Source organism: Cebus imitator, unplaced genomic scaffold, assembly GCF_001604975.1.
Source record: "Cebus imitator isolate Cc_AM_T3 unplaced genomic scaffold, Cebus_imitator-1.0 Scaffold83, whole genome shotgun sequence".
Lineage (NCBI taxonomy): Eukaryota > Metazoa > Chordata > Mammalia > Primates > Cebidae > Cebus > Cebus imitator.
The window spans coordinates 2,478,902-2,489,207 of NW_016107398.1; the positions used below are offsets into that span (position 1 = coordinate 2,478,902).

The 10,306-nt window shown below is 42.7% G+C and overlaps 1 long non-coding RNA gene and 1 other non-coding gene across 2 annotated transcripts in view; one reads left to right on the forward strand and one right to left on the reverse strand.

Moving 5' to 3' along the window:
- Positions 1-5,862: 5,862 nt before the first annotated feature.
- Positions 5,863-5,971, forward strand: LOC119472063. Its single transcript, XR_005201170.1, has one exon. It is a non-coding gene; the product is annotated as a U6 spliceosomal RNA (small nuclear RNA).
- Positions 5,972-8,376: 2,405 nt separating this feature from the next.
- Positions 8,377-10,306, reverse strand: part of LOC119472043 — a 3,106-nt gene continuing 1,176 nt past the window's right edge. The window contains exons 2-3 of the long non-coding RNA XR_005201147.1: positions 9,171-9,347; positions 8,377-8,674 (exon numbers count right to left, since the gene is read on the reverse strand). This is a non-coding gene — a long non-coding RNA (uncharacterized LOC119472043). The remainder of the gene's footprint in view (positions 8,675-9,170; positions 9,348-10,306) is intronic.

Below are 10,306 nucleotides of genomic sequence, written 5' to 3' on the forward strand. Positions count from 1 at the left end.
CTGAGCCCAGGAGCTTGAGACCAGCCTGGGCAAGATGGCAAGACTTCATCTTACTTTAAAAAAAAAAAAAATACAACAACACAAATGACACTTTAGCTTCCTCTATACTGGGATTTTGAAACCTGCACGTCACTGCAGCCTGGCTCTGCCATCATCAATTTGGGGCAATGGAGCATGCTGGAAAAGACAGGAGCGTAGAGTAGAAGGCTGAGCAGCAAGACCCTCCCATGTACACAAGGGAGTTGAGGCATGAGACCAACACATGAGCATTCCGTCATGAAATTTCATGTGCCATGGAAATGCAAAACAATTCGATTCCCAGACCAGCTGCGGTCAAAACACAGCTGGACAGACGACAACATCTAGAACCTGACAAATTGGGAGGGTTTTTTCACGGAGGGCAAAGCTGGGTCACTGTCATGCCGATTAACTGTAGTTCAGGCTTAGGCAGTGATCTCAGAGACCCCTATCCTGAAATGGTATATGAGTAATTCTCACATGCCGATATGAAGTTACATTTGTTACAATGCTTTTGAGTTTGCTTTACATTTTTATTTTAAACCTACCCTGCTCTATCATCTCAGGAAATCAGTGTATCAGAAGCAGTTAGCCATGTGGCTGCTAAATAACAGATGAGAGGTTTCCAGCAAATGCTCCTCTCCAATGTTCCTAAATCTACTGGGCATGTCCTGACCACCAGGCGATTTGAATGGCAGAGGTAACTGCCAGAACATACCCCTGCTCCTGGAGAAACTCAGAGGTTTAGTGGGCTCTGGAGCTGCCGTAATGGGCATCTGGTAGTCAACTTTTTCCTGTAATGAGGAGTTATTAAATATTCACATCAGGAATTGAGACTTTAGTCTGCCCTCAACTGGTCTTCCAACCTGTTACCTATTATGCCTCACACTTTATATACCCGGGAATACAACAAGAAGAAACTTGTGAATGTTCTATAAAACCTGCTACTGACATCAGGGTGGGTCTTTGAGGCTTATGGTTATCCTAATAAAATGAAGGAATGTGTAACAGACTGTAGCCAGCAGACCACCAACTACTTTATTGTTTAATCACAAAAGCAAAACTTTGGTAAACCTACTGTACCTGAGTCACAGCGTGTGGCTGTTCCTTAACCCTTGAAGACTCTGTTATGTACCCAACTTCAGATGACATATGTATGTTTCTTGTTTCCCTCCATGTGATGAGTTTACTCAGTTACATGCTTAGACAAGAAATTCCTATTGATGGAGTGGTTATGAATTACAGACTGGAGCTTACAAATCAATTTGGAATTTTAAGAAAATAAAACTCAAACCAGATCTGAGAGGCCAGCTTCTCCACAGCCAGCATAAGTGTGAGGCAAAAGAAGAGCCCGAGCAGACAGGCGGTCAGGTAGCCCTAGGATAGGTGGGAAGGAGGTCTTCTGTGACCTCAGAACCCTCTTTCCTAATCTCTTCCTTTCTCTACCACTACCCTCATGCTCAGGAACTCAGTATCCTACTCTTACGATGCAAATGCAGGGAAGGATCTATATCAGCAGAGGAATGGCAGAAAACTCTCAAAAGAGTTAAGTGCAGGGAATTAAGTGAAGGAGTTATTTCTTGAGATGTGGGCAGGTAATGGAAACCAATGAGGGACAGAAGAGTGCCCTTGGACTCTTACCAGCAGGGAGCTGTTCCTCCCCACCAAAGGGCCAAGGGTGAAAGAGCCCTTATAAGAGTCAAGTAGGCATTTTAGTAAAGGAAGCTGGTGAGGCAGCCTGCATGGTCAGCCTCCTGGGCACAGAGTAGACCATAGAAGGACAGAGAACCCATCTGAAGGGGCAAACAGAAAAGAACCAGCACAGAGTCTGGCATTAGATTATTCAGTCTGTTATCATGTTCAGTTAATTAGTATACAAAACCTAGAAAGTGTGAAAGAAAAGTTAGGGATCATGCTAGCATTTTAGTTTTAATCCTTGCACTAAAAAGTTTCCAACCATCAGTGAGGATCTGGAAGAGGGGAAAGAATGACCTATTTCTGTTTCCTAATCACACCCAAAAGTTAGTGCTCATTGGTCTTCTGAACGCTCAGTGATGTGAGCAAGAGCTTCCAGGTGAGACCTGATATAAGACCCTCTTTGGGAGAGTCTTTTGCCCTCCCAAAGTGCTGCTATTTATTGGACAAATATTGAGTCCAATGCAGTGTCCACTTGCAATATTTTGCACGTAAAAGAATTTTCTAGGCCACGTGTGGCAGCTTGCACCTATAATCCCAGCACTTTGGGAGGTCAAGGTGGGTGGACCATCTGAGGTCAGGAATTCAAGACCAGCCTGACCAACATAGCAAAAACCCCATCTCTACTAAAAAACAAACAAACAAACAAAATTAGCTGGTTGTGGTGGCACGTGCCTATAATCCCAGCTATTCGGGAGGTTAAGGCAGGAGAATCACTTGAACCTGGGAGGAAGAGGATGCAGTGAGCCGAGATCAAGCCACTGCACTCCAGCCTGGGTGACAGAGTAATACTCTGTATCAAAAAAAAAAAAAACGAATTTTCTTATTAAGCTTGTTTAGTCATCATGAATCCGTGCCCCTCATTTTGGTCCTGAACTTTTGACAAAGCCTTCCCCAAAATTTCTATTCTTCTGGCATTCCTCCCTTCAAATCATGTCTCCCACAGAACCATCAGATTATTCTATCTAGAAAAATAAATCCCTGCTTAAAACCCTGCCCTGGCTCCCATTATCTATAGTGTCAGGTCCAGACCCCAAGAATGGACTCCCAGGTACCTCTGCAGCCTCACTTCTTCTCTACTCTCTGCCTTGCCCTTTAAATAACTACCATGTTGGCGCTTTTATTTAAGTGTGTATTAATTTTTTTATTATCATTTTTGTAGAGACAGAGTCTCCCTATGTTTCACAGATTGGTGCTAAACTCCTAAGCTCAAGCAATTCTCCCATGTCAGGCTCCCAAAGTGCTGGGATTACAGGTGTGAGCCACTGTGCCTGGCCATGTCAGAACTGTTTCTCATGTCTTTCCAGGACCATGAGACCCTCTTTGGCCCCCATTCTTGGCCTGCCTGTCTCCCAGGGGTTATTTTGAAAAGCAGCTCAGGAGTAGCAGCTCCAGGCTGCCATGCTGAGATGCTCTCCAGCCCTGACTGTTCTTCAACACAGAATTCTCTGCATCACATTGAAATGCCTCATCTCCCACCTTCACTGGGAACACTGTAAAGCAAGAACTATGTCCTATTCATTGAATAATCAATAATCCTCCTCAATACGGTGTATGATAAGAGTTGGCATTCAAAAATACATGATGAACTAAACTAAATGATGACTTCCCAAAAAGAAGTGTTCCCTTAGAGCAAAGTTCCTTAGGACATTAGACCTTTTTTTTTTTTAACTCTGTAGGTATACAACCTATACAGGTATTTTATTACTGTCACTAGGTTTCTCTATATATTTTTGTTTTATTTTGTTTTGAGATGGAGTCTTACTGTGTTGCCCAGGCTGGAGTGCAGTGGTACAATCTCCGCTCACTGCAATCTCCACCTCCTGGGTTCAAGCGATTCTCCTGCCTCAGCCTCCTGAGTAGCTGGGATTACAGGCGTGTGCCACCATGCCCGGCTAATTTTTGTATTTTTAGTAGAGATGGGGTTTCATCATGTTGGTCAGGCTGGTCCTCAGCTCCTGACCTTGGGCAATCTGCCCACTTCAGCCTCCCAAAGCATTGAGATTACAGGCATGAGCCACCGCGCCCAGCCTGGTTTCTCTATATGTTCTATGTATACCCCAGCCCCTTAAGAATTGGTTTAAATGAAAATCCAAAACGTTTTGAAAGCGGATTGATTAAATGATATTTGGTAGAATGAATGAAAGGAATTGAACTGCTGGCTGGGCATGGTGGCTCACATCTGAAATCCCAACATTTTGTGAAGCTGAGGCAAATAGATCACCTGAGGTCAGGAGTTTGAGACCAGCCTGGACAACGTGGTGAAACCCCCATCTCCACTAAAAATATAAAAATTAGCCAGGCATGGTGGCCTGTACCTGTAATCCCACCTACTCAGGAGGCTGAGGCTGGAGAATCATTTGAACCCAGGAGGTGGAAGTTGCAGTGAGTGGAGATTGTGCCACTGCATTCCAGCCTGGGCGACAGAATGAGACTCCATCTCAAAAAAACAAAGAAAGAAAAGAAAAGAAGAAAGGAGTTGAACAGAAAAAATAAGCCTAGAGCTTCTGATTTATGGAGGCTTTAAAACACCCTGCAGTAGAAGAGGTAGAGTTACACAATTACCTGAAGACAACAGCAGAGATCGTCTGGAAATACCGGCATTGGTAGGCTGACCTCCATGTCCCTATGGGCCTTATCTTTCTGTAATTCTAAAATGGCTTTCGAATACAGGATACTCCATCAACTTGGAGACATAATCATGCAGTGTCATTTCACAATTGTGCAGCTATAAGACTTCCTTGTATGGTCTGGGAATGTGTTTCTAAGAAATGGGAGTGCTAAATGAAATGAGTCAAAAATACCTCAGTTCTCATGAACTATATCCTCTGACAGCATTATTTATCACCTAAAATCAATATCCTGTAGACGTCTTTATCTTCTTGGTGTTCTCTAGCACTCCTGTCTGGGTGGGCTGAACCATATCTAGAATGCAACCTCATCCATTCAACTGGAACTCACCCACCTGGAGTTACTGGAAAACTTGCATTTCACATTTGGCATGTTACCTCAACCATCAAAATAATCTGGAGTTGGTTTATCCTTTGGAAAACTCTTTGCTGCAAGTCAAAAAATCATTAGTCAGAAAAGGGATGTTAATGACAGAGAAACCAGAGCAGCATAAACAAAGCTGAGATATTGGCTGCCAACCACTCAACCTGTGGAAGGGCAGATGGAGGGGACGCTCCTTGGCCCTCAGACTTCATACCAGTTTACCAACGCCGTAACTATTGACACCATCTGAGGGGGCCTAAACAAGGAAAGCTCTTGTGGTTAAAAGGGGCAAGGAGATGCTTCACAAATTCTAACTCCTCTTGAAGAGTGTTCAGTGCTGTGAATGATCAAAATTATCCAATAAAGCCTTCGCCTCACCACTGCAAAGCAAATATTTTCTTTTCTTTTTTCCCCTCAGAATGTAAAGTTAAAACTTACCTAATTCAATGGTTTTATTTATTTGTTTACTTATTTATTTTGAGACAGTGTCCCACTCTGTTGCCCAGGCTGGAGTGCAGTGACTTGATCTCAGCTCACTGCAACCTCTGCCTCCAGGTTTCAAGCAATTCTTATATCTCAGCCCCACAAGTAGCTGGGATTACAGATGTTTACCACCATCCCTGGCTAATATTTGTATTTTTAGTAGAGTCAGGGCTTCGCCATGTTTACCTGGCTGGTTTGAAACTCTTGACCTCAGGTGATCCACCTGCCTTAGCCTCCCAGAGTGCTGGGATTATAGGCATGATCCACTGTGCCTGGCCTCGATGGTTCAGTTTATATGGGCAACAAGCAACTGGAAACCCTGGCATTATAAGTTTTGAGGAACTTCTAAACCATTCTCTATAGTGATTGTACTAATTAACATTCCCACCAACAGTGTATGAGGGTCTTACTTTTAATGTGTCTTTTTCGATGCAGCTTCATCGTGTGGTCTAATTCTGAAAAAAACACTTATAAAACCACCTATCCCCACTTAGGTCTCCCGTTGAAGAAGCTTTAACAGGGACTGCAGCTTCGTCTGTATAGTTGCTTCTCTGCTAACAATTATAGCTGGGATACAGCGCCGTTCTCCAGAAATGAGTGCTAGAGCCAGGGGGCAGGGGAGGAGTCAGTCTATCTGAGTGCAAGTTCTGAATGTAAAACGGTGTCTGTTTTGTACTCATTTTGGCAGCACATATACTTTAAAAAAAATTGGAATGATACAGAGAAGATTGGCATGGTCCTTGTACAAATATGACGTGCAAATTTGTAACTCAAGAATCCCCCCCCCAAAAAAAGCTGGAGTGTTGACACAAGTGTGAAGACGATGATAAACAGGTATAGAGATTACCATTTCCTCCACCAATGGCAATTTTTTTTTTAGACTGAGTCTTGCTCTGTTGCCAGGCTGGAAGGCAGTAGCAGGATCTCGGCTCACTAAAACCTCAGCCTCCCGGGTTCAAGTGATTCTCCTGCCTTAGCCTCCTGAGTACCTGGGACTATTGGTGCATGCCACCATGCCCAGCTAATTTTTGTATTTTTAGTAGAGACAGGATTATTTTTTTTTTTTGAGACACAGTCTTTCTCTGTTGCCAGACACCAGGCTAGAGTACAGTGGCACAATGTCAGCTCACTGCAATCTCTGCCTCCTGGGTTCAAGCAATTCTCCTGCCTCAGCCTCCCTAGTAGCTGGGACTATAGGCGAATGCCACCACACCCAGCTAATTTTTGTAGGGGTTTTACCATGTTGGCCAGGATAAGTCTTGATCTCTTGACATCATAACCCACCAACCTTGGCCTCCCAAAGTGCTGGGATTACAGGTGTGAGCCACTGCTCCTGGCCCACCAATGGCAATTTACCCAAATGTGTTGAAAACTTATGCCCACAGAAAAATTTGTACCTCTGGGTGCAGTGGCTCACACCTGTAATCCCAGCACTTTGGGAGACCGAGACAGGCAGGTCATTTGAGGTCTGGACTTGGAGACCAGCCTGGCCAACATGGTGAAACCCCATCTCTACTAAAAATAAAAAATAAAAAAAATTAGCTGAGCTTGCTAGTGGGTGCCTGTAATCCCAGCTACTGGGGAGACTGAGGCATGAGAATTGCTTGAACTTGGGAGGCAGAGGTTGCAGTGAGCCAAACTCCAGCCTGGGCAATAAAGTGAGACTCAGTCTCAAATCAATCAATCAGTCAATCAATCTGCATATGAATGTTGATAGCAGCTTTATTCATAATTGCCAGAACTTGGAACAATGAAGGTGCCCTTCAGTAGGTGAATAGATAATAAGCCATAGTACATTCAGACAATGGAATATCATCTAGGAATAAAAAGAAATGAGCTATTAAGCCATGAAAAGACGCACAGGAAACTTAAATGCATTTTACTGAGTGAAAGAAACCAATTTGAACAGGCTACATGCTCTGTAATTCCAGCTATATGACATTCTGGAAAAGGCAAAACTGTGGAGACAGTAAAAAGATCAGTGGTTGGCAAAGGTTAAGGGGAGGAGGGGATGGATAGGTGGACAACACAGGATTTTTAGGGCAGTGAAGCTACTCTGTATGATACTGCAATGGTAGATGCATGTCATTATACAATTTGTCTAAACCCATAGAATATATGACACCAAGAGTGAAACCTCAGGTAAACTACGGACCTCTGGTACCAATGTGCGTTCATCAGTTTTAACAAATGTACCACTCTGGTGGGGGAGGTCGATAGTGAGAGAGTCTGTATGTGTGTGGAACAGGAGATATATGGGAACTCCCTATACTTTCTGCTCAGTTTTGCTATAAACCTAAAACTTCTCTAAAAAATAAATTCATTTTTAAAAGTCTAGCATATTTTTAAAAAGATATAAAAGAAGCAGAGTGAAAGTGGATGTTTTAAATATTTAAGTATCAGTGTTCAGCTGCTGAGAGGTTTAGAGTAGTCAAAAAGGGTTGTTTTATTTTTTAAATTCTTGTGGGTGCATAGTAGGTATATATATTTTTGTGGGTACATAATAGGTGTTTACATTTATAGGTTACATGAGATACTTTGATACAGGCATGCAATGCATAATAATCACGTCATGGAAAATGGGTATCCATCCCCTCAAGCTTTTATCCTTTGTGTTATAAACAATCCAGTTAGACTCTTTAGTTATTTTTAAATGTACATTAAATTGTTACTGACTATAGTCACCCTGTTGCGCCATCAAGTAGTAGGTCTTATTCATTCTTTCTAATTATGTTTTGTACCCATTAACCATCCCACTTACCCTCCGCTACCCTTCCCAGCCTCTGGTAACCATCCTCCTACTCTCTATCTCCATGAGTTCAATTGTTTTGATCCTTAGCTCCCACAAATAAGAGAGATCGTAGGAAGTTTGTCTTTCTTTGCCTGCCGTATTTCACTTAACATAATGATCCCCAGTTCCATTCATGTTGTTGCAAATGGTAGGATCTCATTCTTTCTTAACGGTTGAACAGTGCTCCATTGAGTATATATGCCACGTTTTCTTTATCCTTTCATCTGTTGATGGACACTTAGTTTGCCTCCAAATCTTGGCTATTGTGAACGGTGCTGCAACAAACATGGGAGTGCAGATATCTCTTTGACATACTGATTTCTTTTTTTTTTTTTTAATTATGTTTTAAGTTCTGGGGTACATGTGCAGATCATGCAGGATTGTTATACTGATTTCCTTTCTTTTCGGTACGTACCCAGCAGTGGGACTGCTGGACCAGATGGTAGCTCTGTTTTTAGTTTTTTGAGCAACTTCTAAACCATTCTCTATAGTGATTATACTAGTTAACATTCCCACCAACAGTGTATGAGGGTCTTGTTTTTAATGTGTCTTTTCTGATGCAGCTTCATCTTCACCAGATTGCCTTCCTCAGTATGGAAAACCCACACCTGCCTTCTTTGGTGTTATATCAGAACTTGTCCATGGGGCAGCATGATTCCTCCTTGGTCTGTCCTGTGGCTTCAGAAGGCCCTGCTATGTGGGGAGGAAGGAAGACAGGGATTTTCTCCAGCACACCTTGCCCATGCATTCACAGATTTGAGATCTGGTCCCAATAGCCCATGTGAGTTTCTGACAGAGGAAGCTGCTAAAGTTAAGGACTAACTTCCACCTCTAGTGGACAATCACTTGAGATGCACCAAGGGTTAGGCCACCATTGCTCTGCCAAGATCAGAGCACTCACTGAGGCCAAGCTCAACTCTGGGATGAGATATCTGGCTGCGAGTGGCCTGGACAAATGGAAACAGAGGCAATGTGACTTCCCCTTTCCCTATTTGCCCAGTTTGATAACGACACACAGAAAGGAGACACATCGTATATGCAAGTTTAACAGCGCAAGTAAAACTAATAATTTTGCAATAAGAAGTGACCGATCTATTCGAATTTAAGAAGTTTAAAGTACAGACTTGAAGCCTACTGCCCATACACAGTCATTATTAAATTATGCATTTTTCAAACATTGCAATCCTACCTCCAAAGCCACAGATTCTTCTCTCCTTAGTCCCTCAGGCCTGAAAGTCTTTGTCCGTGTTTCTTCATTCTGCAGCCTCATAGTCCCGCCCCTGGTACTGAATACGCACACACAAGCATATGGTGGGCAAGAGAGACCTCTGCTGGATGAATGACGGCAAACAAGTCCTGCTCTGCACTAACAGAAAAACAGAATACACATTTTTTACAGTGGTGCTTCTGGAAGAGAAGAAAATTGTTTTTGTTTCAAAATCACTTTTTAAACTCTATGAGATTAAAAACCAACCCCATAAAATATGGTTTTTTTAGGTTCCTAGAAACACCGTTTGCAGATTGTGCCATTTCTGCAGCACTTTGATACTTATGTTGAGCAATTTTGTAAGAGCTCCATATGTTCCGCACACAGGTTCTGAGAGCAGCTTTATAGCCTAATAGCCAAACTGTTTCTTTTCTATCTAATTGCCTGCCAGTGTTCCACGTTATCTGTGCACAGGCAGGGATATGTGAGACATGATTCTCATAGACCCGAAATCATAGTATGGACTTCAAGACTGAGTTTTCAGAACTCCTGGGAGAGGACATGTGTTTGAGATAGGTCAATAGGGGTCAAGAACATTCAGAGAAAACTTGACACACCTTGCCAAACTTTTTCCCTCAGCTGCATATTTTCAGAATCTTTAGGTCCTTAATTGGGGCAGGGGGGCGGGAAGAGTGTGAGTGCTTTTGAAAAAAGTTCCTTTGCACACAGCATCTACCCTGATGCATTAAAATATGCTCAACTTTGCAGTGTCCTCTGTACACACTGTGTTTCAGGGCACGGCAAAGGCAGAGCTTGGTGGTTCAACTCTTTACCTCTCATATAATGCCTAGCTATCCTGGTTTCTAATCTGACTCTGCCTAATTAGGCAATGTTGCGCAAGTTTTCCAAATTTCCTAAGCCTCAGTTTCCTCCTTTGTAAAAATTAAATTCCTTGTAGTGTCCACTGCACTGTTACTAGGAGAGTTCAATGAGATAACATATGGCTAGTGCTTAGCATAGTGGTTGCTGGTCTATAGTAAATGCTCAGTGAACACAGGTATAATTATTAAAGGGAGGTAAACATGTACACAAATGTTTCCTTCCTTCCTTCCTTCCTT